This window comes from Mirounga leonina, unplaced genomic scaffold (genome assembly GCF_011800145.1).
Source record: "Mirounga leonina isolate KUSES-001 unplaced genomic scaffold, KU_Mleo_1.0 Mir_115, whole genome shotgun sequence".
Lineage (NCBI taxonomy): Eukaryota > Metazoa > Chordata > Mammalia > Carnivora > Phocidae > Mirounga > Mirounga leonina.
In genome coordinates this window covers 46,547,669-46,573,795 of record NW_023270268.1, presented here as the reverse complement: position 1 = coordinate 46,573,795, position 26,127 = coordinate 46,547,669, and the positions used below count along the sequence as shown (strand labels likewise).

Here is a 26,127-nt window from a genome sequence, read left to right as displayed (position 1 = left end):
AGTAAAGAAAGGGTGATAGCATGTTGGCTCAATCTCTGGTGCTGATGTTAACCAATTATATGACATGTATTTAAGCATTTAATTCTTAGTGTTCTCATATCTAAAACTGAACTATTGATACCTGCCTCAGTGGGCTGTTTTACAGAATGAATGAAATCATGGAAGTGTAAGCACCTAGCCTAGTACCACAATGCCTGGCGTATAGTCAGTATTTGGTAAAAATTTATTGAAAAAAAAAAATGCTAGAGATAGTTTAGTCCTGGGCTAAAACAGGAATTAATTTCATTGGGCTTTTCCTTTATCTACCACCACTATCCTACTCCTCTTTGAAACTTACTGATCTCTGAATTCAGCTGGAAGAATTCTTTTTTTTTTTTAATATTTTTTTAATTTTATCATGTTATGTTAATCACCATACATTACATCATTAGTTTTTGATGTAGTGTTCCATGATTCATTGTTTGCGTATAACACCCAGTGCTCCATTGAAACAAACTGAGGGTTGCTGGAGTGGTGGGGGGTGGGAGGAATGGGGTGGCTGGGTGATAGACATTGGGGAGGGTATGTGCTATGGTGAGTGCTGTGAATTGTGTAAGACTGTTGAATCACAGACCTGTACCTCTGAAACAAATCATATATTATATGTTAAAAAAAAAAAAAAAAGAAGAGGAAGAAGATAGCAGGAGGGAAAGAATGAAGGGGGGGATATTGGAGGGGGAGACAAACCATGAGACTATGGACTCTGAGAAACAAACTGAGGGTTCTAGAGGGGAGAGGGGTGGGGGGATGAGTTAGCCTGGTACCGAATGAAAGAATTCTAATAGCTCTATTTTAACTTAATGATACTAGTATATCCCAACTAAATCCTCACTACAACACCCTTTATCCTGGTATCTTGTGGCTCAATCTATAAAATTAGCAACTGAGTTGTTAACATATTAGAATAATGATTAGACTCTTGGTGTGTAAGGTATGTTTAAATTACTATGGCAACTTAAATTTATATCTCTCAATGCTATTTTCAGATGCTAGTAATAACATATATCAAAAGTGAAAAAATATTAAATTTGTAGGTAAAAATGAAATTCTAAAACAAATGTATAGTTCCAATATTATAAAACCATGGCTGAAAAGGACTGTCTTTTATTTATGTTCTTACAAATTTAATCCTAATTCTGCTATTATTATGTAAAAATACAGAATTTGTCTTGGAACTTCACCTACTTTATTTGATACACATTTCTGTGATTCAGTTTCCTTTCTACTAAAAATATGGAAACTTCACATATATTAATTTAGACAATTCCACAGATATTTCATACTTGTTGATTCTGTAAAATATTCTCTAAATTTGAGCACTCAGCAAAGTACCCAAACATTTTATCTACATCATTTCTCTTTCTATATAGATTTTTTTTTTTTTTGAGAAATGAATACATGCAATTAACCCATGGGAAGGTTAACTGAACTACTTTTTTTTTGTTTTACTTTAACCCTTAATTAAATATCTAACCTACAGTTCTGAAGCAGGGGCAATTTTGTTCACGAGGGGACATTTGACAATATCTGAAGACAAGTTTGGGTTTTAAGACCTCAAGGTTGAGAGGACATTGCTACTGGTATCTAGTGAGTAGAGGTCAGGGATGCTGCTGAGCATCTATAATATACAGGACAGCCCCCTACAGCAAATATCTATCAGGTCCAAAATGTCAGTAGTGCAGAGGCTGAGAAACCCTACTTCACATCAGGGTCAATTTAATAATATGCCCTTCAGAAATTGATACACTCTTTTGTGGCATTAACCTTGAAGTAAGAACTATGTTTTTTGTAGGAGTTTAAGACAAACACAGTGTGATATTTTAGAGTAATATGGCGAAGTTTTTTGACTCTTTATCCTAGACTTTAGACATCTGCATAAGTGATCCCTACCAATGCCATCTCTGACACAATCTTGAAGCCCGTTGATCCTGCCAGGATCCGCACTGCAGTGAGAACAGAGAATTGAAATGTGAGCAATGGGTGCTTTGTCAGAGCGGCTGCAATCTGCAAGTCAATCAGGCTTAATTGGTCCAATAAACAAAAACATTACATCAATTATAAAATCTCCAAAATCACTGTCATGTTTTCATTGATTAATTCCTACTCATTTACTCAACAGAAAGAGTTTTGTAGCAAGAAATAAAATGTTTTAAATCACATCCAGTACACTGCAAAGCCAGGTGTCTAATTATAGCAACCCCTCCTCTCTCTCTCTCTCTCGCTCTCTCTCTCTCACTCACTTCTTCTAGGGAGCAATATTAGCTGCAGAGACTACTAACTCCTCATTGTGAGCTACATTTTTAAATGTTATATGTCAGTTATCTTAGGGGAAAACGTCTGAAAGAAAATAAAATTGGTGACTGGGTAAGAAACATTGGTTGAGGTATCAATAATTTGGTTAATTTATTAAATGCACAATAATTAGCTAGCCCTGCCATTAAATCACTTTTACTCTTTGAGTTAGCTCTTATTACAGTGATATTTAGTCTCCCCAAATTAGAAATACTATGATCTATTCATTTCCCAGTGGTTTTCAGGCCAAGTTTACTAAAACACAAATCGGGTATCTGCCACTACCCAACCTGAACCATTCAATGGTTTCCCATAGCCTTTAAGGAAACATTCAACTCCTCAGGTGAACTCACAAAGTCCCTGGAAACCTGGGCCTCACCTTCCAGCCCTGTGCCTTCCCTTTTTTTCGTAACTGCCCCTTAGCAACTGTCATTCCAGTCACACCACCCTGCTAGCAGTTCCTGGAACATTCCATATTTTTTTCAGGCTTGACTTGAAATACACCGATGCTTCGTCTCAAATGTGTTTTATCTCTTTTTATCTGACTTGTTACACCTTTAGCCTTATCCTTACTACCAAGTATATCATTGGAACTACTCAGAAAGCCTGACCTGCCTTCCCTCTCCTCTGTTTCCATAGTATCCTGGGGAACCTCCATCAATGAGCATATTCCACTACATTCTCTGATGATCTGCTGCTCTGCCTCCTATGTGAGACTGATTCTTTAAAGGTAAGGAGGCTTATCTGTGAAGACTCAGAGCCCCTGGCAGTGGCTGGTATAGAACAATTAGAAACACTGGTGACTGAATCAATGAATGGATGAACGATTGTACTTTCATAGATCTGGGTATATGGGTTCCTTTCTCCACTGACAGTGGTAACATTTTATTCTCTCCTAGCCATCCTCAATTATATACATATTCTATAATCAAGCTATCTACTCACTGAAGCCTTCAAGGTTCAGCTTCAGCGTCTGTTACATAGTAGCTATTTAATAAACATCTGATGAATGAACAAATCGAGAAACGAATCCTTAAAAAGTTGTTGAGTATGATTAATCCAAGGAGAGAAGGATCTCAGTAAAGGCTGACTAGCAAAAGGAGAGGATAATGTGCAACTTCTTTCTTTCTGGATTTGGGAAAATAATGTGTACAAACACCTAACTCTACTTGGCAAATCCACTTGAATGATACACACATATTTATGACACCAGTATTGCAATTTTGCTGGGTTTGAAAGTTTTCAAAATGAAATTTTGAGAGGAAAATGCCAGCAGCTATAATAAATGTAGAAGTGCCTGCAGAAGGGTGACGGACTGCTACGAGACCCCCAAAGAGAAGCACGAGAGGAACCCCTCCCCAGCTCTGGGAGCACAGGAGGCCTATTAGGGAAGATGGCACAGCAAGGGTGATTCCTGGGATGAATCTTGAAGGACAGACAGGGGTAAGGAAAAGGAGAAGGGAAGGAGATTCCAGGATGAGTGAATGACCTAAATAGCATAAGCAGGGAAGACATTGTTTATATTGCACTCCATCAATTTAAAAAAGTTAAAATGTGTATTAATATTACCACAGATAATTACTGAACGGATGTACAATTTTTAGGTATCACTAATCTTTTTTTCTACTTTGTTCATTTTATTTATTTTGTTTTTAAATTATATTTTATTATTTGTTGATTTAAAGAGCAATACATACATTGAAAAAAATTCAAACTTTTACTATTTGCAAGCATTATCTTTTTTTTTTATGTTCAATTAATCTTAACCAACAGGGTTTGGGATATGGACGTGGGGCTTGTGTTAAGAGTTTTGTTACGTGATGGTATATAACACAGGAGCTGTCTTTGCTTCAAATAAATATGAGCGATCTATTGGAAGATTGAAGAAGTAATGGAATACTAACCTGATTATAAGCACAGGCCAAGGACCTATTGAAGAAGTGTCAGGGTGAAGATACTTAAAAAAAAAAAAAATGACAGAATAAGCATATCAGAAACTAGAGATAATTAAACATTTGGAAATCATTAGGGTCCTGGGCCAAGGTACTTGGTTGCCATGACAAAGCCAAAAGAAGCTACAGAAAACTTGACAAGCAGGTATCCTGGGAGAAGCTGAACACAGAGGAAAAAGGCCAATGTTTTCAAGAGGCAATAAGATTATAATTTTCTAAATCTCTCTTGGGAATATGTTCTGAGTATTACTCTGCCTTGAGTTTTATAGCAAGAGTCCGGTCTGACTGCAAATGAAGCCAAGGTAGGTACCGTAAAACAGGGATATTTTACCTAATGTCTGAACTCTCTTCTGGCTTTTTAATTTACCATGACTCACTGAAGCATTTGCTGTTTGCCATTGGATAGAAGAAGGAGCCTGGAGCACATGGGGAGCAGTCACATTCACCAACCGGTAGAGATCCCTAGAGCCATTGTTGTCTGGTACTCCATGCCTCTCTCAAGCCCCAGAACGGACATTTGGGGATTCTGTAATGCTGACCCCTTGGGGGATGGGCATGGACTGTTAGCACTGGCTGGCCTTAGCTGACTGGGGGCACCTCTTCTCAACTCCGTATTCAGTGACCTTATATTGATAGCTTGAAATTAGTCATGGGATTACAGAACTCAGCAAACAGATGAGCAAACTTGACAGATCCCCTCAGAGAGCAGGTTGTTAAACATTTACCAGCATACCCCTAGATCCAACCCATCTCAACAGTCAGAAACCAACAACACATCTCATGATAAATAGTAACTAAAAAAGCTCAGCAATCTGTTAGCAAGCAAATCAGTTTGGATTCCTCTTATAAATCAAATGATTTGAAATTTGCATTGTCATTTGTCCTGCTCAAGTGTCTAGATCAAAATATATATGCATATATAGATCCTGCTAACGTCAACTAAGAAAAAGCAAAAACCATTTCTTGCTTATACATGTCGTTGAAGTCAAATGATAGAACAGGTAGACAAGCTTAAATTGTGTTATTCTGGGGATACAAGGTTTTAATCTCTGGGGGAATAATCAATCTTTGTTCATAAGTACAAAATATGGTTTTTGAGATTCAAGTAGTTTTCCCCCACTTTTGAGCAACTGATCATCTTTCTATACCATATGTATGCATTTGTTTAAAAAACCAGATGATACCTTTTCTAATTTAGAGACGACCCAATGTGAATCACTCAATTCTTTTGATGGAAAGGACAGCTAAACTAGTGCTGCCTTATGCAATCCATATCAGAAAAGAAGTAAAATATGTTCTATCTGTATGAATAAAAGGAAACATAAAAGAAAAAAAAATGTCATCACATCATCTCAATCCATTCTCTTCACTCCTAAGAGCAAAGGAAAGACACCTATTTATCAAGAAGAAAACTAATTGCACGTGGATATTTCAAAGTGAATGAGACACATATTTTTTTCAATAGCTTTTGTGGTCTTTTCTATCCTTTATTCTAATGAGTCACTTAAATCGCAAAAAAATTTTCAACTCTACTTTTCTCCTCAATCATTTGTCTTCCCTACCCCCACCCCTATAAATCAGGCATAAAACAATGCTCAAGAAGCTGGTGAATGAACATTATACTCACAATCTTCATCAAAACATCTGTTTAAATGTGAATAAATGAGAAGTATCTTTAATCAAATATATCAGTGATCAAAAACACTGACATATTTGTAAGTAGTGAATTAATTTGTATATGACTTAATTTTTTTTACAGTTTTTATTTAAATTCTAATTAGTTAACATACAGTGTAATATTAGTTTCAGGTGTAGAATTTAGTGATTCATCACTCACATACAACACCCAGTGCTCATCACAATATATACTTGCATATGACTTTAAAGCTCCTTGAATCACAATCTGTCTTTAAAGTTTAATAATTCTCCTTTATACATATTTTGACTCTCATGGGCTGCCAGAAGCTATTCTCAATGATATGGCATACGAAGTTAAATATTCTAAGTTAACAAATTCTTTTTTTTCTTAAATACAGCCTACAAAAATACTCGTTCCTTAATTTACACACATACAAACACACCTCTTTAAGAAGAAAACTAATTGAACATGGACAACTTTTTTTTTTAACTTCTCAAGTGTTTTCTGTTTCATGGATCCTGTGGACCCCCACGTTTCTAATTCCAATATGCGTTCTCTTTGTTCTTCTGCCATGATCCATACGTACCCTAACACAGGCCAACCTTATTTCTGACTCTTTGCATCTCATTGCTTTGATCATTTTATGTTATCTCGTTGAAGTTCAGATTCCCCTGATCAGTAACGTTACTCTTTCAAATGTCAGTCTACAATCAGGATCCTATGGGAATTGTAACATAAAGAAGCAAGAATAAGATGGTTAAATGAGACACCATTTGAGATTCTCTGACATTGTTTTCTACGTATCCTTCCTCCTGTTCCACACCCTGCCCCCAAATTAAACCACCACACATCCTCCCAGAACCCTAGTTATCATGTTACTGCAACACAAGTAGTCTTGAAGTATTCCTCCCATATGCGTGCAGGGGGGCTCCCCTGCTCCTACTAGACTCCCTCTCAGGGATGGAATCTAGCACCAAAGACAGAGTGTGGAAACTACCACTGCTTACGTTTACATAACACATTATTATTTTCTATAATCCCCACAACAGCCATTGGGAGTCATCCAAGCAGATGCTACTAACTTATTGTAGAGGTAAGGAAACCAGCTTTGAGATGTGAAATGTCTGGCCAAGGATCACATCTTTAATGAATAGCAGTGGTCTTAACTATAATCAGGTCTGCTGAGAATTGACCAGCCTCCTTCCTGTGTCACTTTTAAGGATAGTAAATAATATAACTAATCTCGGCTACCACTCCTGAGAGCCTCTGTGGGCAAAGTACTGTACTGGGCTCTCTACAATCATATTCTTCCAGCAGCTTGGAAAAATAGACAAGGTATACTTCGTAATGCAGGACTGCATGATCTTTGCTTAGAAAACATGGAAAGTGAAGCCCCAAAGGCACAACAATAGTAAATGGTGAATTTGGGGTTAGAACTCAGGTCTTCTCATTCCTTGGCTGTCTCCCTACCATAGGACTCTATATTTGGGACTATACACATGGTAATATCACAGGAGAAATGTAGGACTTTGTGTTAAAATATATTTGGGGAACTGTATGCACACACACAACACACACACACACATACACATACCTTCTTTGGATTAGACAACAAAAATAACTGCATTGTTATAATTTTAAAAACTAAAAAAAAATCATTTCTATAATAAAGTTAATGTTCTGAAAAGTATAGTGACATTATTTTATTCCACATAATAATTTCAACTTTTCCAGGTAGCACAGACTTTAAAACATATGCCCTGTTAGAGGGTTCCACTTCTCCTAGAGCAGATATCATGAACAGTTGAACTTCTGATCCTTAAAAATTACAGAAGAAAAGGGAGCGGTATCTGTATAGTATCTAAAACTAGGACACCTTTTAAAGGTGTCCTTTGTCAGGCAAACCCGGGTTACTAAGTAGTTTTCTTGCCACTCTGCACATTCAAGGATTGAGCTGTTTCTTTTAAGGAGCAGATACTGGTCAAGCTATTTTATAAAGGGGTGGCAGGCTGAAGTCACAATGGTTTCCTACTGCAGGGGCACAAAAGTGAGAAGGACACTAATCAATCTCAGAAAAGAACAGAGTAATAAATTATTTGGCCAGTATTTATATATAAAAAGTATGCTGGAATACCTGCTTATTTTAGTCTGAGTCTATACAAATTGTATCTGAGCATAATAAAACATAAATTAGGGAGACTCTTGTCTTTCTTAGCACACATCTTAGTGAATCAGAAAGAGGTTTCACAAAACCATGAAAACAGACACTTGTCTCATGATTATCACCAACCCATGCTGCTCTGTGGCACTAGATTATAGGGTTGTGTCACCAATGGGGGCAAAAAGTCTTTCCACTTCACACCATTCTGGAGTTCTTGCTTCTTCCCATGAGAAACAAAGTGTCATGAAATTGAGGCCCGAAGCAATTTTGTATATACTTAGGGGGTAAAAAAAAAAGGCAGGCAGGTTCTTTTCTTCTTTGTGCTTGAGTGAGCCGCAGAGTCATAATGGCCACTCCTATTATCGCTGTTCATCAATTCACTTTGGCAACAAGTGCTGTGTTAAAGGGACCAGCTCCATGGCGACTCCCTCATATTCTGAGATGACTCAAGCCCAACACATGGCAAAAATACATGACATCTTGTGCTGCTTCTCCACTCTGTGCTCTGGATAAAACTATTGGGATACTACAATCAGCTAGAAACAGATTAAATAATTCTTGGAAACAAAGTCACATTTAGTGGCTAATTTTCAGGTTAAATTGGTTTGGAAATACCCATTCTTTCATAGAACAATAGGGGAATACTTATTTTCAGCATCTGAGTCTACATTTTGGGCAGTATCTCATAATACAGTTCACCTAGCAGTATCACATCCTCTGCTCGCTAATCAATGATTGCATTTTTCTAACTGGATGCTCACTGGATAATGAAAGAAAATAAAATCTGAAAGAAAAGGTTAATTCTATAATCTCGTAAGACTTTAGTGTCCTAAAACTTCGATATATCTTAAATAATGTACACTTAAATATTTTGTGCTAAAGCTAAAAAGGAAATTTAGTCTCAATTTCCAGGATTATCAGATGCAGAGTAATAAGCCAAAGTTTAAAATATTTTGCTTCCTTTTATTCAATCAATGTTAAATTATATTCACTCTGTAACTTATTTTAAAAATTTAAATATTTATGCCCTAATTACATAATCCTTGGGGTTTAAATCTGCAGAGCAAAATGAAAAGTGGATATATATACAAACTCATTTAATCCTCAAAGCAATACTACAAAATAGGTCATGTTATTGTTCGGTTCCTTGATGGAGTATGTGAACCAAAGGAAACTGGGCTCCGAAGTCTTAGCACCAAACCCTGATGCTATTTTGTCTCTCAGATACTTGGGCAGAGATTATCGTTCTTTGTTCTGTCTTGTTTTGTTTTATGTACATACTTTCAATTAGTTATCTGCTCATTACTCACTTGATAAACATGTTCTGGGCACCTGAGTAAGTGCCAGGCTCTAGAGGAATAATGACGAATAATACACAAGGTATGCCTCTTAGTATAATGTTCCCAGTCTGGGGAGGACAGCAGACTTTCGATGAAATACTTAAATTCTACTGACAAAACTGCTGAAATGAGAGGTAAAAACTCCTAGAGAAGCAAAGGTTTGGGGATAGTCATTTAAAACTCTGAATCTCAAGTCCCTCAACTGTAAAAAAGGCATAAATACCAAGTGTTAATCCTGAAGAAAATAACTGTAAAACCATGTCAACTTGATATTAACCTCTTTTACACAGTATAAATAAGCTCAGTTTCACTCTATAAATGATGGGCTTGGGAGCAGACGTTTATTTTTCACATGGTAAAAGACGTAAAATTACAGTGAAGTAATTAAGACTTTAAAACTCCAATTTAGGAGATTTGCTTTATAATCTTTAAGAATAAAGGGAACTTGAGTACAGAATTTAGCTATAGAAAAATTGTACAGTCCTTTCATTAATCTGTATGATCTTCACCTGAATCTATACCTGAAGTACTTGCTTTAATAGCAAAACAATGACTGTAATCCAACCATTTAAAACATGAAAAATTTAATCCACTTATCATTAAAGCCTCATATTGTACAGACTGGGGAAAGATACTATGAATAAAAGCTATTGTGCATTCCTCAGTCAGCTGCCTCTCAATTATGCTTTTTATCTACATCTCTCTCATTAAATGAATCCACATCTAGGCATCTAGGTAGCAACCAAATTACTTCTTTCATTCAAATTGAGGGACTAAGTTTTAATTTTAAAAGATCCGTTGTGTCAGCCTAAGGCAGTTAAAAATTTATGTTCACACTGATTTCTCATCTTCTCCAACACTTCCTATCTATGTAGCATAGGCCAGGTACTCTTAATACTGAGAGGGCTAGGATGGGTGGGCTGCAGAGATCTCATAAACCCGTGAACTTGCCTGCCAGATTTCAGGGTTAAGTGCTCATACGCACTCCATTTCAGAACTTCTACCAGGTTCTCAAAATGAACCATAAGCTAAAAAAATGAGGATGTATTTGGATAGACTCTTCCTCAGGAATTAATACACAGGAGATATAACAAGGACTCAATAAGTAAAAAGCTATGGAATTAATATTTTCCACTTGAATTCACCTAGAGGTATCTACCTCTTATCCATCTACTTGTCCCATCATGCCTTCCAAAAAATAGGAAGATAAAAGACAAAGCAAAACACATAGTGGCTTGGTCAATGTCTATGCACTGTTCTGTGTAAGTACCCTGGAAACTTCCTTTTCTAGCTTCTGTTGTGATTAAGTTGGTGTCACATAGCTAATTCTAGCCCAGGGACCCTGAGCTAGTTTAACCTCTGAGATGAGTAGAAGCCAATGTTTTCCCCCCATCTCACTCTGTCAGAGCTTCAGCTACCTCGGAAGTCACATGTTGGAGGAAAATGGAGCAAACTTATATCCCAGAGTCACTGGATAGAGGAGAGCACCACTGAGTTTACAAGAGCAAGAAATAAATCTTTGCTGGAATTAGCCACCGAAACTGGTGGGAGGAGTGGAGGTAGTGGTTGTTACCAATATCAGCCTATCCTGACATCCTCAAATTGAAGATAAAAAAAAAAAAAAAACATCAGTTTAAATCTGTCTGTGCATTAATTTAAAAAGCTGTTTATTGCGAGTGTTATTTCTGTATTTTTATAAACTATTCATTACAAGCTAGACTTAAACTAGTTTATTTAGTGACATACCACATAATCAAAAAAGTTTATGTCCATGCACCTCCCTAATAAATAAGGATAAAACCTAGCTTAATGTCCAAATCAAAACAGATATGTGTCCATGTAGTCATCCAAGCAACAGTAGAGAGCACTCATACAACGGTGCCAGCCACAGTAGACATAGAGCTAAGGGTGACAGTCCTGCTACATCCCAGAGGACTCAAATCAGTAAACAATTACAGTAGGAACCAGTGTGGGGTGCTATGGGGACAGTGCCCACACATGGGAACAAAAGGACCAAAGGAGATTCCCCAAAGGAACTGTCACTGGTATTGAGTCTAGAAGGACAGTTAGTAGTTAATTAAGAAGGGTGGCAAAGATTTTTCATGAGAAGGTAGAAAGATGAGAAAGCACAAATGTGAGACAGTGAGATGTGTGTATAAAAAACTGCAGGGAGGCTGGAGAGGAGAGTCTAAACTGAAGGGTGTTTCGGCGTCGCTCTGAAGAGGGGGGCCAGGGCAAAATGGCGCTTCAATTTAAAATCCCAATGTAATTAAAGGACCTTCTCATGCTTTCCTGGGCACTTCCAGGAGACAATAAGATGTTTGTGCAACTGCATGATGGTCACGATCAATCAGTGCTTTAAAAGATTTTGGATAATAATAATAACACAAAAAGATGAATATATGAAAATTGCCATTAACCACATTTTACTCATTTAGATATACTGTCTCACCCTTCAATTTTTCCTTCTTCACTTATCTTGAAGAGAAAGAAAATGAAATATTTTCAGGAGGAATTATAATCAAGTGGCTTACATTATAAACTTTAGAGTTTTACATAATTTAGAAATTTAAACAGATATAATATCTTACTTTCAGTATAATATTGAGTCTAAAACCATGAGAATGGTAGCCAGTTCATAATCTCTCTGTGTCTATGGAGCTCTACTTAGAAAAAAAATGGATCACTGATCATTTATGTGAAAGGTAAAGAAAGTGGATTAGTAATAACCACAAAACAAATAGTAACACACTATAAACAGAAACATTTACTCTATTTTTGCTAAATGGGAGGCAGAGACAATCTTTAATTTTTTGCTTCTGCTTAGAATTATTTTTGCTAATAAAGAATCAAAAAACATAATTCAACAATTCTAAATAAGGGATTTATGCCTAGAGTGTGGGTCAGACCAAAGTTAAAGAGTAAATCTAACCTTATTTGGTTCATATAAACAGCGGTATAAACCACAGCACTTAAGCAAACATTTGCTTTGCAAATTTTTTTTCTTTTCATGATTGTTTTTCAGTCAAATGTTTCCACTTTCTACAATAAAGTTTGGTTAAAAATTTCATCTGGCTTTGGAAGTATCCACTTTTGAGCTCCAAGTTACATTTTGTTATGTTGTAACTTTCTTAACCAGGAAAAAATAAAGTCTGATGTAATAACCTGTCCCATTCTTTTGAAATTAAGAATTTGTTTTAGAAACAGTTTTTGAGGTTCACAAAGATAGCTAATTATAGCCTTCAGCCTTGTACTTTGACGGACAGGCCAGGCCGCAAGACCCTTCCCCTGAGATAGCACTGGCTTGTGGGGTTACTGAAATACATTAGCGGATCACATAGAAAGGGATCACAGTAAACAATGTATAAACATGGATAAAACATGTTTCCACCCTCACAGAATGAACAGTCAAGGTAAGAAGTTAAACTAATGGATTTAAAAAGCAATGTACAAAAAAGTGTAAACATAAGGCAGTGAGCTACCCACACAGCAAACAACATGGAACTAAAGATACAGAGGAGCACCTTCTTCAATCTGACTCTCAGGAAGTGTTCGGTTCATCTTGCTGCCTAAAGTCAGCCTCTCTCTCCATTTTTTTTTTTTTTTTTGACCCCTTCTCAACGTCTCTGACATATGGTGCCCTCCGTTATCCCTACTTTAAGGAATCTTCATTCTTTTCTTCTCCACTGACTCCTGTACCTTCCTTCAGTAGAAAACAAACAAACAAAAAAACATGTTTCCATTGGAGGAACACCTCTAGCCTTCTACAACAACTTTTTCTCTTCTGCTGATTTCTCCAGCTGACACCCACTTCTTCTCTTCTTTTTGTTACTGAATTTCTTTATAGAGTTGTCTAAACTTGTTGAGTCCTCATACATATCTTCTTACTAGTGACTCATCTTCTTGGAATCTGGTTTGAGCTGAAGAGTCTACCTCCTCCCTCCTCCCTTCCAATTCGACTCAAAGTGCTCTCTTAAAGGTTACTGCTGTCCTTTTCACTGCCGGTCAGTGACCTTTTTTTCATTTCTTGTCCTATCTGTAGCATCTGCACCCTTAACTACTTCCTTCTTTTCTCTTTGGCCTTTCTTGTTCCCTCTCACTTTCTTTAGCTTCTCTCCTTTCCGACTGCTGATTAGAGAGAGATGCACTAAGATTTGTCTCTACATCCCTTCTTCTCCCCATCCATTGTCTCTCTGAATATAATACAGCACTAACCTGGGACAGCGCTATCAGTGCTAGAGTGGCTTTCAGATGCTTTCTCTGTAAAGTCAACTACCCAACCAAATCAGTGATCTACTCCTGCTTACTCTCTCTCCACAGAAAGAGAACACGTCAATTCTAACACCTATATTTCTTACACTGGCAAACGGCAATGCCCCATCCCTGATCACCCAAACTATAAACCTCAAGGTCCTTCTCAGCTAACTTTCCTAGCTTTCCTGTTGAGAAATGAGGAATAAAACAGTAGCACAGTACAAAACATTTACTGTGCACACTTTTTAAGTCCTATTTTTTTCAAAGCATCACACGAATTTTCCTGAAATATCTTTGAGTGGGCTATATGATTTTATTGTTCAAGATGGACTACTATGAAGTAGGAATTAAATAATTTCCTATTATTAGGATGACTAATAGATTAGTCAGAAATGATATTCAGCTTTTCTAGTTCAGTAATTGCCTCAAGGCTTTGTAGCAATAGTAAAAACTTTCTACAGGAAAGTTCAGATAAAATCAAAAGCTAGTGTTTTGATAAGCTGTTCATTCAGAAGTGCAAGTTTCCATTCTTTTTCATTTCTTTTTCTAATTTTTTTTATCTTTTCATTTCTTAACATGCCATAGATATAATGTTACATTAAGCGATTCACTTACAAAATAATAAGAAACAAGTTTTCAGTTGTTCTGCTCGCTCAAGAAAGCCACTGATGTTTGCATTTTTCTTAAATATTGTTTATGTACTTTTCCAAACTATGAAACAAGACACTGTAGGTAACACAAGTCAAAAACTAGCCCTATAAATTAGTACCAAGATAAATAAATGCAACAGCTAGCAATAATTACATGGTAAGCCCTGAAGAACTGTTATTCAAGTATTTTCAAATGTCTACAGTGTGTGTTTACATAAGTACTCTATTTAGCACAAGGGATACATTCCAGGGGAATGAGCCCCATGAGAGGGCATGATAGCCAGTACTTGGGCTGATGAGAGCTTGCTTCACTGTCGGCAAAGGCTCTTCCTTTCTCTTCAGATTCCCACCTCGTTTCTGTTCCCAGGCTGTGGTAAGGTTTATTATGCTCTCCATAATGTCCCCAGACTTCCAAAAAAGCCTCATTTCCATATTAATATTTAACCTGTTTCCTCAAACCTTTTCTCCAGCAGTTAAAAACCTGCCATGACAGTTGTGGTGCTTTTTTTATAGTGCCTTTTTTATACAGCAAAGACATCCAACGTACTTTTGGGTGTTGCGCGGCTGGCTGAAGTCCAAAACTATGTAGTGTGTGGTGTTCCTTTAACGACAATTGCCATAAAATCCAAATGAAAACAGGGATGGAAAATAAAATACACTAAATTCTTTGAAACCACTGTAATTTTCTTAATTCATTTCTGTTTATTTTATTTAGAATGCGATTACATGGATCAATGTTTATTTTTAGAATAGTACTAACTGCCCTTTTGCTTAAGGTTTGTGTTTTCTCATCTACAGATTCCCCAAAGCTCTGTAAGTGGAGGGTAATTCAACCTACAAAAACAGTATCTTATAACCTAGGAAGTTCTCATCCTACTGTAACAACTGGCTGTTACCACAGGAAAAAATGAGGAATTTCACCCAGTTTCTTTCAGTGAATTCTTGGTAGTATTTTAAAATAACTCTTTTTTCCTAAAAATAATAAATAAGAAGAATGTGTTACTACTAAACTTATCCATTCATTCATCCACTCACTCTTTAATTTTCACCAACACACGCTCATTTATTCAATAAATACACACTAGCTTATCCAGCTCTTTGGTGAAATAATATACTTTGTTGATACAGCAAGTTCTATATTCTCTAGTGTTAAAAATACATTTTCTCCTTAGGGGAAGGTGCTTGTTTTCTGTACCTTTTCTTTCTTCCCATTACATGCATTTTCTCTCTTGGAAAATTCTTTGGGGCAACAGAAATCCATTTCATAACTGTAGAATAAATTTTAAATGTGACCTCGACTTTTACAATTTATGGCTTATCTTGAAGGAAAAGAAGAGTCTGGACTCTCCCCCACCCCCAACACCACTTTTGTTTCAAACAGATTAAAATTTATATCACCAATTATATTATAAAAACAATAATTATACTTTCAACTTTAGTGTTCATGAGTGATACACAGGTGTGTCATCAGTGGGCAGGATTCTGGAAAAGGCTTACTTCTCACAGTTTACTTTTACAACTTGGATTGACAGGGCTTTTCAGATAAATGAATTATTTCACAAACAAGATAAAGCAGAGTTTTACAAAAGGTGCTGTGCTGTGCATTATCTCCATTAGATTTCATTACATCCAGGGAGGCAAAATGAGGGGTATGCTTCTGAGGACACATGATACAAAGTACCATGGTGATTAAATGCGGAACTGTCCCAGGAAACTCATTAACTGAGTCCAAGTCCAGCTCTCTGTCCACAGCCTTCTTACATGATTTTTACTCTTCTTTGCCGTACAGCTCCTAACTCCATCAAAAGTGCCACAAATATTATAAAGCTCAAGTAGAAACGGACCCAATTCCATAAGAATCGGTGGATTTGAGAGGTAGAAAATGGCCCATGTTAAGCCTTAAACATGAAATCTAACTTTAAAATATCTTTTGAATGGAAAAGTATAACTTAAAAGTAATTAAAGGATAGTTGTAAATCAATTTGAGATTCTGTTAATAAAAATAAAGTGTCAATTCAATTCATATTTTTTAAGTAATTTACTTTCAATCTGTTACTTTTAAATCCACTAAAGACATTAAAAAAATTTTTGGGGGGCGCCTGGGTGGCTCAGTCATTAAGCGTCTGCCTTCGGCTCAGGTCATGATCCCGAGGTCCTGGGATTGAGCCTGCCATCAGGCTCCTGGCTCGGCGGGAAGCCTGCTTCTCCCTCTCCCACTCCCCCTGCTTGTGTTCCCTCTCTCGCTGTGTCTCTCTCTGTCAAATAAATAAATAAAATCTTAAAAACAAAACAAAACAAAACAATTTTGGTTCTCTAATGAACCTAAAATCAAACTTTCCTCTGAGTTGAGATGTCCTGTTTAAAGGGCTCTATTTCCACGCAGCAATCTTACTATGATACCGTTAGGTACTCCTTTGTTATGTGGGAGTTTATTAAACATTTGTTTGCAAATATATCAACACAGTTTCAAAATGAATATTACATAAAAGAAAGTATAAGCTCAATCCCTCAATCCTGGACTCTGAAAGTAAAAACAGATGACTTATTTTCTTAAAGTAATTTTATTTAGGTATTTGGTGTAGGGTCTAAGACAGAGTATCACCACAACTATTGTGATCATTAGTACACGAGAGGTTTCCAGATAGGAAATCAAGAATGGTGACAATGACCAAACACTGCTCACTTTCTTAGAGCACTCCCCCTCTTCGCGCTGACCCTTTTATTTCCAATGACAAAACTCTCCTCGAGGAGAGACTGCACTGTTGTGATTTGTACCACTTCCCATCATGTTTTTTAAAAGGGTAAAACAACAGATTAGAACTGCTAAGAACATATCCCAGGCAAGGTTGGGAAGAGAAAAACTGGTACTCAGTTATCTTGGTTATTTCATGTGTACAGGACTTCACAAGGAGTTGAATTTTTGCTAGTTATTACATACTGCTTCAGTAACATCTCTAACTTACTACCTAATTAAAACTCACAAGATGAATGGCTGAGATAAACTAAAACCAGGCATCAGGAAATAACAGGAAAGAAAAGAAAAGCACTACGGGGGTGTTTCCACACACACAGAGTATGCTCAACCCTCTAGAATTCAGGGACACAAGGCCATAAAAGCAAATGATTAGAAAGGACTATAGGGAGTTAACATGCAATTGCTGTTCTGGTGTAAATCTTTTATGGTAAAAGCAAAAGCCTGTGTGTGTGTGCATTTCCGTCTCTACACACGTAGAGAGAGAGAGAGTGGGAAGAGAAGGAGAACAAGAGGAAGGGGCCAAGTTTACAGTCACACTGGAAAAGAAAAACACAGAAAGGCCCCACTTTCTACAATATAAGGTATATCTGTTGGTGGTGATTTTGCCACTTCAAACTCAATTTTTTGTTTACCTTCACATTAATGGGTATTTTGCAAAGCAAAAAAAAAATTTTTTTTTTTAAAGATTTTATTTATTTATTTGACAGAGAGAGACATGGCGAGAGAGGGAATACAAGCAGGGGGAATGGGAGAGGGAGAGGCAGGCTTCCCGTGGAACAGGGAGCCCGATGCGGGACTCGATCCCAGGACCCTGGGATCATGACCTGAGCCGAAGGCAGACGCTTAACGACTGAGCCACCCAGGCGCCCCAAAGCAAAAATTTTTAAATGTGCAATGACTTAGCACGTGATTTAAGAGTTTGCTCTCGAGATACTAGGGAAGTTCCACACTATCTTAATATTATAGAAGCACTACTGTAACATATGGTCTTTTTCAAATTAAGGAGACACAAATGTTCGCAGAAACATTTGGTGTGATTTTTAACTCTCAGTTGAAGTTTTCTAAACAACTGTCCTTCAGGTGCCAGCACACAATATCCTGGCCTTGACGGCAAGGAGCTAATGTGTCTGCCACATACTATACCAACTAACAGGAATACCTAAAAACACCTTTACGGCAACTTAAGTATCAACAAAAACGGTTAGGTTTAACACTAAGCATAGTTAATTTTCTTCTTTTTAGTGTGTTTCATGTTTTTAATACAGACTTTGATGGAAAGATGCTTTCATCTTATTATTTGGGGAAATCTACATCAAAAGAGGAATGAAATTTGTAATTAAAAAGCCTCAATGTTTTACAAATAGTCCCCCACAAATATTTCAAATTCTAGAATTACACTCTGACTTCCCACAACATCTGCATAAACTCTTCATTTTATGTCCATGTATTACAAATTATGTCACAATATTACATATTTAAGACCGTATTTTGATGATTTCTTTATGTAAGGATATATATATATATATATACACACACACATATATAACGAAGATTTACAGATACATTTTTCCTCAAGTCCCTGGCACCAAAATTGAGTTTTAAAGTTAGAAATACCATTTTTAACTGTATGAAAAGCTAATGTACATGATTCTAATAGATTTCGATTTTTTAAATTCTTTTCTCTAAACTCTTGAAAAGTTTTAAAAACTTGCAATACTTTATTCCTACATTCATTAATCAGGCTACACTGACAGTCATTACAAAGACTAGGTACATTCAGCTCCCTGGTCCACCACAGGATCTGCCTTAACTCTTCCCTCCGTCCCTGAGGGAGCCCCAGGCGCCCTATGCTTCCTGCAGGGCAGCCCTGCTTTCCAATCCCTTTGGTGGCCACAATATCCTTAAATGAGTTCTTCTTTTACTTAATTATCAAGCATGCATCAAGTGCCCAATGTTTCCCAGACTCTACGGTAAAACACTGCAAACAAGTAGAATGAACGTCTCTGACTTCAGAAAGTCGAGAATCTAGGAAGGAAAGTCCCTGGTCTGACTAGTATTCAAGGCTAACCCTTGACACTCGACTTAGCCCAGGTTAACTCACTCTTCCCAGAACTAGAGCCCCAGCTGCTGGTCTAGGTTCTGCTTCAAAAAAGAAAGAATATAAGAATGATAATCCTACCATCTGCATAACCGGGACTATTCTCAACATCTAGTGACACTGACACCAGTCCTTGACATCAACCCAGATTGAGAGAAGTTCACCTACCTTCTGGATGGTACCACCACTCCATATTTGGGTCAGTTCTGATCTTCAATGCCTTTTCCCCCTTTCTCTGCTGGCCTGCCACTAAGGTAAAATGTCTTTGACAGGGAAAGCGTACAGATTCTCGGAGAGAGGAATGACATCTAATGACCAAGATCCTATCCGTATCTAACACTGTATGGGTTCTGATTTTCACCAACCACGCATTTCATGCTGTGAACATACTTCATTTTTAAATAAATATTTACCTCTCTATCAATTATTAATAAAAGTCACTTATCGGAGGTGTTCTTTAATTTCTATCATCTACTGTCCACAATAATGCAGTACAATAGATACTATTATTAGCTTCATATACAGACGAAGAACTGTTTACGGGGTATGTATGGAATTTACCTAAAAACGCACTGTTTGCATGTGGCAGGGCTGAAATTCCAATCCTTGGGAGCTTTACCTCTAGAGTTGTCTCTAAACCACTGAACTATGCTACTTACCCCATCAGCATACATGACATTATGATTTATGCATCATAAAAGGTATGAGTCCATATGAGAAGAAGAGTCAGAGTTCAGAGACAGCATGAGTTTTTGCTTCATGGTTCCCCTTGTTGCTGTTGCGTATGGAAAACGTGTACGTATTCCTGTCTCATTTGGTTTTCCCGTCAGACAGACTTGGGTCTGAATTCTGACTCAATCACTTTCTAGTTGTGTGACCTTGGGAAAATCACGTAATAGCATCAACAATTTATTGGCTATTTTCTATATGCTAGCCTTATGTGCTAAGTGCTTGGCATACACGGTCTCATTAAATTAAATTAAATTAAATTAAATTAAATTAAATTAAATCTTCATAAAAACCCTGACAAGGAGATGATACTCTTCATATTTTAGAGCGTGTGAGACTACAACTGAGAGAGTAAGTAGACTTTCTTTCTAAGGTCAAAGAGCCAGTGAGTGAACAGTAGTCCAAGACTGAGTTGAAAAGAGTCTCAGGCAGAAGCATCTTGATGGCACTATGCCATGAAAATGTTAGGACTGAATTTGGGAACTAGCACTCATGGCCAGGGGTTACAACTAATTAGAACCTCTGCTCATTGTCCACCAGTCCAGACAGCTCTCATTCTCTCCAAGAAAGGACAGGAATACATGGGAAAGAGTAAACAGTGTGAACTGAGAGGTACCAGTCTTATGAGCTGAGTGATGGCAGAAATAAATACCCAAGGATCATTATGATGGGGATTAAGAACCTTATTTTGAGAACTAGGCTAGGACTGCTAAGACTTTCAGTGAACAAATACTTCATATTTTTTTCTAAAATAAGTGTTATAAATTCCTATCCCAAAAGTACTCCTGCTATTTTTCAAATTGAACTTCCTAAAAAAGAGCATTCAGAGTTAACATTCTTAGTTTTTCTCTTAGGTCCATATTGGGTCTTGAATCCAACTTGGGCATCATTCAAGGGGATTGGAGTACAATTATACCTCCCAAAAAAATCACATTAAAGGAGCCTGGGAATGGCCCTATTAAATGATGATGGGTATCGAGTCAAGTCAGGGAGAATTTGGATTTTGAAGTAATAACTCTAAGTCAGACAACCAGAAAGCACTTAATTAATAAATATATCAAATAATTTCACATACGTATTCTAATTGTAGCACCAAGAATGTGCACTCTTTCCACTTTCATGATATCACAAATAAACAGACATCTTTAAAGATGCAAGCTGAGGGATTTTTCAACTTTGGAAACAATGGAAATCAATTAAAATTTTTTTGCTTAGAAACAGAAAATGAACTGCCTATATATATACAAAGATCTAATCTTTTCAATTTTAGGAATTTAAATTTTCAGAAACCTGTCAAACGTATGGGATAAACTGAAATAAATGGCATGCCAGAAGTTCAATACTCCCTTCAAACAAAAATATTTTAATGATTCTTCCACTGTACTTTTCAAAATCCTCAAATAAAGAAAGCCACACTAAACAAGGCAGAAATAAAAGGGCAATTCTAAAGGCCTCAATCAGGCTACACTGCAGAAGTGAGCCCATGTTTATCAGCCATGATCAGACACATTTGATACTGCAGAAAATCACTTTAATTCCTAGAATCTATTCACTGCCCTGCAGACACTAGCAGGATGGCCGCTCGAATGGACCGCAACTTCAGCAAACAGCATCGCGTAGAGGCAAGTGCATGGGATTAGAATTCAGTGATTTGCATTCTGGTCTTGGCTCTGGGCTTAAAAACTGTGAATTAGCAGTCCTCTGCTTCCTTATCTGCAAAAGGGTCATTCCTTTGTTTATTCAATAGATTTTTTTCTATTCAGGTAGTGGCTGAGAGCTCCATGGCACCAATATTTTATATCATGTACCTTTTCTGTACGTCCTAAGAAAAGAAATCACTGAAGTCTAAATATTGCTGTACTGAGTTCAGCTTATGTGAAGTTACTTTGTCCCTTACATTAAACACAGTGGATACCACTAATTCATTATGTTCTGTTAAAGATATTTTAAGTAATTTTAAAGTTTTAAAATAATTTTGTAAATGCCTATAATAACATCAATCTATCACTCTAAATATTTAATTGTATTAAGTATATGATTAACATAATAAATAATCTACAACATAATATATTATGTAATATGACAATTATATATATTGTTTCAATTCTTGTCCTAGAGGAATATAAGAATTCTAAATAAACAGAAAAAGGGAAGTGCACTTCATAAGCCAACCTAAGAATAATGCAAACTCCTGGCTTGAGACTGTGCCTTACATTTTCAAAAACTGTAAACTCATTATAAATGTTAAGAATTAAAGCATTACAGTTTTCCTTTTCTGTTTTTACATATGAAATCAATTACCTAATTTAACACAGTAGAAAGCCTTCAAAACATTCCATTTACTTATACTTTTGAGGTCTAGAGGAAATAAAATTGGGATTTTTCAAGTGTAAATAAAATACTTCATTGCACATCTTTTAGTTTTAAAAATAAGCATCCTAAATAAGCACTATCAAAAAGTCTGATTCTTCGTTTTGTACAGCTGTTAGTGAACATTCTTCTTTTTCATTTTTAAAACCTCAGTTACATATTTAGTTATTGAAATGAAGGAGTTTCAGCGTGACAGCTAATAGCCTGGATTCCAACTACAGGGAATCAATTAACAGATTGAGTCCATATGGAAAAGAAAACAAAGGAGAAAAAAGAAGACATGAATGGAGAGTAAGGCCACTGAAGATCTCACACTAAAAGAGCTGCTTTAACCTCCCTTCCCAGATTAATGCTTATGAATGGAGGCAGGGTAAAGAATAAAGGGTTATAAATAATGCTGAAGAGATGATCTGTGTTGTTCACTCCAAGATGCTGCTGATATCTCTCTCCCACCCACCCCCACACCCTTCATCCAGGTTATTTACACCCATATGGAGTGATTTTTTTTTTCCCAAAAAATTAGGGGCAGGGAATAATTCCCTTTTAAAAAACCAGAAATAAAGCCCTAAAAGAAAAACGAGTGCTACATTTAGAATGCTAAGCAGTGATTTTTGACAAAGGACAATAACGTACCCTTGCACTACCACGATCTGAGCAGCTCTTCCTATTCCTTTTGAATTAATTATGGCTTTAGAAATTTGGGTTTAAAGAATTTGAGGGTATAAAATTGAATGTTTCTGGTTTTGAACATTAACAGGTAAATAAAATACAGGCTTTGGAAACATAAATAACTTCTGTTTTATTTTTGTTTTAACTGTTTTCATTCTTGAGATTTCTCTTACTGGATACACAATGCAGATTGTGAAAGAGAAAAGAAGTGCTTCGTAGATTCCAATGAAAGAATGGAAAAAAATATTTTTATAAATTTATTAAATGCCAAGTTTAATATAAATAAAATAGGTTAGAAATGTTAACATCATACCGAACTCCTAAAAGAGGTGTTTTAATAAGTAGTTATCCAATCTAAGACTCATATGCTGGCTTTGTCATCAAGCACAGAGTTCCCCAAGGACATTCTTCAGCTCTTTAGTCCACGTTAAATCCATGGCTATAGGTTTCTAGTTCTAGAACAGCTTCCTGGAAAAATCAGAGTCTTACCTTTACATGTCTTCCGCAGATGTTTCTTGGTGCTTTGAAAAGTCCTGAGGTCTATGTCAAACGGCCATTCTTGTGCTCCCAGGGTCTTAGGGGCTTGGAGAAATCCCAACACCTGCTGCTACCACTGAGTGTCGAGGCTAGAAAAGCTTCAGGGTTTTGACAGCAGGATCACTGAGCCACAGCCAAAGCTTGGGAAGCCTTAACAACTGAAAGCAAGTGTAGAGGGCAACGTGGTACCCAGCATGGGCTCAATCGTAGCAGCAGGGGGAGGAATATTCCCGCCCTCACAAGGGTATAGAGGCAGCCATCAGGTAACCCAGGCTCTGTCAATGGACAGGGCAGAGCAAGTGGAGACATGACCACACAGCATGAGACCCTGAGGGAATGGAACAACTAGCACAGAGCTCAGGTAGCGCTTGAAAAGAATCACCAAAATTCCCCGACAGAACACAAGAAGCAATGGCAAAATGCAACGAAATACATGGAGACAGGCCATTCTAGCATCCCATAAGAGAGCCAAAAACACAGTTGGGGGGGGGGATATGGAGCTCTAGTTCTAGAAAGAAAAGTAAGGAAGACATATTACAGTATGCCTACTGTATTTGAGCTTAAAAATCTAACAGGTGACATAAAAATGCCTAAGTCCTGTCATTATCACATTCGTATTAAGATAAGGAAATTTACAAATATATCAAACCACAGGATGCTAACCCACAAGGCAGCAGAAATTAAAAGGCGAAGTTGTCCATTATTGGAGGAGAAAATGTAATAGAAGTTTTAAACTGAGCTGATTTTTAACTTGAGAAATCACGAAAATTGCTTTTGAAATAAGAACAACGAATGCTTTATCAAATACATCACTTTGTATTCTGATCAGATTAGGAAGACTGAGGAACTCAATGAGTTAAGAGAAAAAGAATAGGAAGAAAAAGAAGCAATTGGACAAAGAGCATTCAGAAATTAGAACAGGATGACACAGAAGTAAAGGGAAGAAGAAAAGAGGAGGAAGACAGGAAAATGTGGCTAACGTACTAGGTGTTAAACGCACCCTCAGATAAACCTCTCACTAAGACTCTCCTGAAACTGGACTTCGTAATACTGTTGTCCAGAGAGCTCCTTCTAGCTTGTTAACCACTGTTCACAGCTCTTCAACGACTCACAAGGCCTCAGGAACTCATCTGGGGGGCCCACTGAATATTAAACATCCAACAGGTACAAGAGACAGACCCTAAGGCAATTTTGTTTTAAGGATCAGGATAAAATCAAGTCAGAAAGGAAATATAAACTCTGACAGAACTTTAATAATTCCTAATATGTGCCAAAATAAAAAGAATCAGCCTTACTTGGGAACTATCTTTTTTTTTCAAGATTAGAAACAAATTAACCATGGGTGCTGTCTTATGCTTGTTTCAGAATTAAATGAGAAGAAAATCTGCCAGTTGATGGCAGCTCTACGTGTGCAATTCTTGACTTCAAGGTATTTGTTTACATATGTTTTTAAATCCAAGTTACCTAAAATATTAATAATAATCTTTTACTTGGTATCAAGAAGCTGAAATCAGCTTGTGTTAGGAAAGGCTGATTTCCATCCCTCACCATATAGACATAGTGATACAGATATACAGTTAATAACATGCACAATCAAAGCAGTTCTTGTTGGGCAAATTTACTTATGTCCCATAAGTCACTAAGGGTCCACCACTTTTATAAAATGAAATAGCCCTTATATTACATAATAGTAAGTACCGCGCAGGTAGCTAGTACTTTCAATTTGAGAGAACTGAGAATTGATAAGGGAAGGGGGTGATGAATCTGAATTTCCCTTTAAAAATACTTTTCTTGTATAAACAGTACCAAAGTTTAGATGTTGGTTTGAACTGAAACTTAATATTTTAAAACACAATCATTTCAATATGATAGGTTTGGGTAAGGAAAGACTGAGTGAGCCCCTATGGTAGAAACCAAATGGAAATGGACTTGAAAAATATTAATACTCTGACTTTATTGAATAAAATATAAAAACCCAATTACAGTTTGTCTTTCTGACCTATGCTGTCAATCCCACTCATGAACATCAGTTTCAACAATCAAACCAATAAAAACTAAAACAAACAAAAAAATGTGGAAGACAGTACTCAAAAAGTGATTAAGTGTCACCAAATGTGACGTAGCAGCATCGATGCATTTATAGAGTTCTTTTGAGTTTATGGTATGTCAGGATTATTTTCAGTGGAAACAGAAAAATCCTTACTGGCTGTTTAAAAATATACATTCTATCGCTACTGAAGTATCCTACTGAAGTAATAAGACCAGATAATCTAAATTTGTGTTTCCCTGTTGTTAAGCATCACAAGGGGAGCAATTTTTTACAAATGTGCAAACAATCATATCCCTGTACTTAGTCAGCCTGGAAACACAGCAGGTGCTCAATAACTATTCACTGGCTGATATACCACATGAGAAAAGGCACTCCTCAAAAAGTGTGTGTGTGTGTGTGTGTGTGTACCCACACGCGTGTGCGTGTATGTACAGGGATGGGAGGAGAAGGCGTTGTGGTCAAATAAATTTCTTAAAAGTTTAACAGTTATCTTCCTGCACGGCTTGTCAGAGCATTTATAATGCTACCATGAATTCCTAAACTTAATTGTCTACCTTTTTTATGCAATACCTATTAAACATAATTATTCTAG

General features: G+C 36.8%; 1 protein-coding gene across 22 annotated transcripts in view; it reads right to left on the bottom strand.

The window, feature by feature from the left end:
* MBNL1 (muscleblind like splicing regulator 1) overlaps window positions 1-26,127 on the bottom strand; it is a 181,491-nt gene that overhangs the window by 86,192 nt on the left and 69,172 nt on the right. For 2 of the 22 annotated variants that reach the window (XM_034997316.1, XM_034997333.1), the window contains exon 2: window positions 23,438-23,993. The exons of the other annotated variants lie outside the window; for them this stretch is intronic. The gene's annotated coding sequence lies outside the window, so the exon portion shown is untranslated. The remainder of the gene's footprint in view (window positions 1-23,437; window positions 23,994-26,127) is intronic. 22 annotated transcript variants of the gene reach the window in all.